This window comes from Hemiscyllium ocellatum, chromosome 12 (genome assembly GCF_020745735.1).
Source record: "Hemiscyllium ocellatum isolate sHemOce1 chromosome 12, sHemOce1.pat.X.cur, whole genome shotgun sequence".
In the NCBI taxonomy this organism is placed as follows: Eukaryota; Metazoa; Chordata; class Chondrichthyes; order Orectolobiformes; family Hemiscylliidae; genus Hemiscyllium; species Hemiscyllium ocellatum.
The window spans coordinates 79252092-79258108 of NC_083412.1; positions in this window are offsets into that span (position 1 = coordinate 79252092).

Here is a 6017-nt window from a genome sequence, read left to right on the forward strand (position 1 = left end):
GCCCCTCTTTTACTGCCTTGCCTGTTCTTAACGAAACATCTAAACCCTGGAACCTGCAACATCCATTCCTCACACTGCTCTATCCATGTCTCCGAAATGGCCACAACATTGAAGTCCCAGGTACTTATGCATGCTGCAAGTTCACCTAAGTTATTTCAGATACTTCTGGTTTTGAAGTAGATACACTTCAAACCAGTTTGTTGTCTGCCAGCACATTCCTGTGACCCTGAAATCCTGTCCCTGTCCTCCCTACTCTCATCCCCCAATGCACTGCAACTACACCTCAGGTTCCCATCCCCCTGCTGAGCTAGATTAAACTCACCCAGATAGCACCAGCAATTTCCCACCCAGGGTATTAGTACCCTTCTGGTTCAAGTGAAAACCGTCCTGTTTGTACAGTTCCACCTTCTCCAGAACGAGACCCAATTATCCAAGTATGCGAAACCCTCCCTCCTGTACCATCCTTGCAGCCACGCGTTCAGCTGATATCTCTCCCCATTCCTTGCCTCGCTATTATGTGGCACACTATCACATCAACTCCATTTACTACTTCTCCTAGCAGAAATACATAATTCGAGTCACCTAAGATAATCTATTTGTTGCCTACATCTGTATAATTTCATTTACATTCAGAAGAGTGAAATACAACATAAGAGTAGGATTTTAAAAAAAATAAATCAAAAGCTTTTCTCCCCACTCCAAAGAAAATTGTACTAAAATGTGAAAATTTATTTCTGGTAAAATGTTAATTACAATTTAAGAAGCATCACTTAGCAGATAAAACAAAGGTTACCAAATACCATATTTAGTAACAGTGATAGACCCTTCACTGTTCAAGTATGTTCAAGCTGTCAGTGATTCAAAGGTCACACTTCTTACAGTTAAATCTACACTAAGGAATTTGTTTACACTGGAGGGAAGTTGTGTGCTGCTGCTCCCAGTCTCTCAGCTGCTTTTGAATTGTCACAAAGACGCATAGCCTCCTTGATGTCTGTGTAGCTTGGCAGCTGCACATGATACGACTGGTACAGGGTGTTTCTTTGCTTTCGCCCTTTGCTACATTTCAGCAACAATGCTAACCATGGTACATCATCATAGGGTAAGGTAAGGAGAGAGACCTCACAAACTATCTCCTTCAGTGCAGTATTTGACCTTATGCTGTAGATATCATGCTACACCAAAGTCTTAGCCAACTGAGCTAACTGGTCCTCTAAATACAGCATTTACTCTGAAATCTAAGCTATAAATTAGTGAACATAGTCAATGGCAAGTCAGGGTCGGTAAAGGGCAGGATTTACTTGATTAATTTTCTTAATGTTAGAAAGGAAATTGAGTGTACATTGCCATACTTCGCACTTTAAGTCAGTACTACAACCTGTGCATTGACATACCAGTGTGAATTATATCAGGCTGTGCATGTCTGCACATACACTATCCTGAGGCTGCTCACCTCTTATTTCTAAGTACAGGACCTCAACTCCTCATTACTCCTTTGTTTAAATCTGTCCATTGTAGATCATAAAGTGCAGTTCTCTGGTGGTGGTTACTAGATCATTTCCCTTCACATACTCATTCTAAACTGGTGTCTTGTCTCTTACTGATATCAGAGTCATATGATCAGGTACATTGTCAAAATATATTATGTACATTCAATATTATCTATTTTAATTTTCTGAAGATATTTAACAGGATCCACATAACTCTTCATTACAATTAAGCCATTTAAAATTATTCAGACTACTACAGCTCCATTAATGGGGGAGATAAGAAAGCAAAGATTAGGTGGAAATGGATGTTTATTACATTGAGCAAATATTTAAGGACCCATTTTATTAGGTATTAGTATCAAAACACTTGGCAAATTTAATTTTCTGAGGGAACATGGCAAAGAATGAGAAAACTTGCAGAAGGTGATAGATAATTTGCAAACTGAGCAGTTAGGAGGGAGATATAGTTTAACACTTATAAACGTGCAGTGGGAAGAAAAACAAGGAAAAGAGGAATATCTCTCAAATGTTAAGTTCCGTGATAGAGTGGAGATACACAGGAGTCATGATAATATCTATACTTTAAAAAAGCAGGAGTGTTGGTGGTAAAATCTATAAAAATAGCAAATGCTATTCTAAGTTTTCTTTAACTTGTGGGCTGTTATGATGCCAGCTGACATTAGCCAAGTCCCAAACTGAAACCTGGTTTGATTGGTAAAACTTAGTTTTATTGGTTTTAGCGAGGTGAACTCTCACTGAAAAATAAACCAGCAATATTGCAAATTTGGTTTTAACAATGCATCAGAAGTTTATTTCACAAATGAAATAAAGATAAAACAGAATGGACCAAGTTATTTATACACAAATTTAAATATTTTGAAACATATGGTAGAAAGATAATCCCAGTAATCCAAAAACTCTCCTTTATAGGTCCTTAAAAATTGTTTTTGCAAATCCACAAACACTCCCTTTACAGTACTCACGTAAGAGAGATCTTCATTTCCATCACCTCTTTGGACTTAATGTAATTCTGACTTCGACACTTAGTCTGGAGAATCTGATATCATCTTCCTGGAGCCTTCATGCAACTGAGCTTAAACCTTTTCAGCTTCAAATAACCTTTCAGAGTTTTACCTCAAATATTAAAATTTTAAAATCCCTACTTCCTGTCAGGATTCTAAGATTCTAAGATTTTAAGCTGGTCTGCATCTATTACCTAAATTAAACTAATATATTTTTTAACAAAGCAACATTATTTCTCCTTTTCTCTCCTTTTTCCATCTTCCGCCAAGACTTCTGCATCAGCTAAAAACAAAACTGAACGGCTTCTCTCCATACTATGATTATACCCCACAAGCTTATAAAAAGACCCAAATCTCCCATCAGCAAACTATTTTTTTTTAAATTCACATTCAATCCTAGAAACTACCTCTCTCAAATTACTTTTAAAAATCACCATGGCTACAGAAATGCTTAAAGTTAATCATTAAATCCCTTCAGATACACAACAAACCTAATTTGCCACAAGTTAAAAAATCAAAAATAACTGATACCTATATGTATAAATCACACAGAGTATGTCATAAGACATCGAATATTAAAAAAAAGACAAGGAAGCAAAATTAAATTTGCAAAATGCATATTTTACATTCTGTCCTTCCTTGTAGTATTGGGTGAAGTTCTTAACATTTGAGAATTGTAGGAAGGATATCAATGTCTTGGGAAAAGTGTGAAGAAAATACCAACTGAAGTCTGTCAATGGTAAAACCCAGGTATCGTATAACACTGGTACCTGACCCTAAATCAGTTTTCTACCAGGCAAGTAAGGTTAGACATATCCTTCTTGTTCATGTTCATTTTTTTGGTCTCATATAACAATGAGCTGTATAAAGGATGCTTTCCAAAAGGTGCTTATATGGACTATCAAAGCAACTCAGGTCAACATCTGTTTTGAACCACTGTAAATCTTCATTCAAGTGACAACAGATGCTGCCTGATGAAGGGTTTATGCGCGAAATATCAATTCTCCTGTTTGTTGAATGCTGCCTGACCTACTATGCTTTTCCAGCACCCCACTCTCAACTCTGATCTCCAGCATCTGCAGTCCTCACTTTTCCTAACTGATGCTGCAGCAAAGTAAACCAATCAAAACAACTCAAACACACCAGGTTATGCCATCTTTGCAGGTAATCTATTAGCAACGTATACACCCACCTAGTAAAATCTCACAGTTTGCACAGGATATAGAAATTTGGGAAGATTACAGAGGGTGAGAAGAATCAGAATTAAACACACACATGACAAACTTCAACAGGAGAAATTAAAATGAAATGCAAATACAGAAGTGCAAAAGAAAAATAAGATTTATTCAACATTCAATTTATCAATTAGCATGTTATCAGTTTGATGGGAACATAAAGTAAAAATTATTTTAAAGTAAACTAAATCAAATACACACTGTCTACCTCAGATATACAGGTAAAACTAATGGCATTTCCATCACTCTAAATATGTCTAACAGCAATTATAATCTCCGACAGCATTGGGCCATGAAACAAATTCCTTATATATCTAATCCCAGCCTTCAATGATCTACCACTGATTGGCTATGTATATCCTCTCATCTTCCACAGGTTGCAACTGCTATGGATCAAGGTTGAGAAAATGGGATGAGGTTGGATTGGTCCATTGGGTTCTTTCTGTTCCATAATGTTATCTAAAGCTAAAAGATCCGATTTGCAGATTTGGTCTGCAAATATACAATATAGTATCCGATAAAGTACTGTTTATAACAATTTTTTTTCGATAACCTGTTGAGTTATAGCTGTCAGGCTACTGTGACAGGAGGGGAGTGATTTGGGGTCAGAGCTATCATCAACCACAATTTCAATATATAATCATTTATTTCCACCGCCCTCTAATCTTCCTTCATTGTGTGAAGAGCTGCACATGTTTGATTTGCTGCAGAATAAGGCCGTCTGCATTTTCTGGATTTTGGCAGAGAAGGACAACATATGTTTTGCATTAGTTCCATACAGTTTGATATGAAATAGATATAAAACAATAACCCCTCTTTGATAAGCAAAATATTTACCAACAAGCATATACAATCAGTGGTATTCTCTACTTTGAAAATCTATCAATATAATAATGCTCTGGTTGGGTTTGCTGGTTGATATTGAGGATTATCCATAAGATCATAAGACATAGGAGTAGTAGTAAGGCCATTTGGCCCATCGATTCCACTCCACCATTTAATTATGCGCCATTAATGATGAGCATTTCAACTCCACTTATCCGCACTCTCCCCATAGCCCTTAATTCCTTGCGAGATCAAGAATTTATCAATCTAACTAGTTGCTGAGTAAAACAATGCTTTAATTAGTCCTTTAAAGAACATGGTACAACCACACTACTGACAATCCAGGTACCATGTGTTTCAGAAGGTCTTTTTTGAACATGAATTGAAGGCAATGTTAGGTTTCACCGCTGGTATGTAGTTTGCAATTAGAATTGTCTTCAATCTACCAATCACAAACTCCTGCTAAGCCTGAGTATCATGAACCACTCACTCATCAAACATGAATGAGTCACTTCTTTGTGATACATCTTCTGTCATAGTCAATGGTCTCTGCAACTGTGACACTTTGCATGCCTAAGACATTGCACCAGAACTCTCTACGACAGAGATCTGTGCATGTTCAAAACTTAATATATACAAATCAAAGATTGACAACATTTTGAAAACTAAGGGAATCAAGAGATATGTACACAGTTTTGGAAGGTGTGGCCGATGTAGATGGTCAGTCATGATCCTATTGAATGGCAGTGTAGTTCCAAGGAACTAAAGGGCTAAGTGCATGTGGACAGGATTATTATTTAACTTTAAATGTTAATTAAATGTATTAAGGATGTTGGCCAAAGGCAGAGGTATGAAATTAGTTATTGATCAGCTATATTTTCATTCCATAATGGAACTAGGAGTTAGATAGACCTCCCTGACCTATCACCTTCATCCCCTCCCCCACTCACCCATTGTACTCTATGCTACTTTCTCCCCACCCCCACCCTCCTCTAGCTTATCTCTCCACGCTTCAGGCTCACTGCCTTTATTCCTGATGAAGGGCTTTTGCCCGAAACGTCGAGTTCGCTGCACTTTGGATGCTGCCTGAACTGCTGTGCTCTTCCAGCACCACTGATCCAGAATAGGAGCTAGATAGCCTAGTCCTGCTCCTAAGATGCTAAGTTTTCACTAGCACATTTTTGATTAGGGTAATGCTACACATTCCAAATTCTTACTTGTATTTCTGCCAGTATTACATCTCTCTTAATTGTTCCCCTTTTCAATAAAATGATAAACTGAACATTAGCATTAAGCGTAATTATTGCATATTGGTCATCATTAATTATCTTCCAAATGCAAAGGGTAAAAATGTGTAGTACTGTTCAACATTTTAGAAACTGAATGACTTTGACTGATTATTTAGTAACAAACTGCACTCTGACACCTAAAACGTCATATATACATTC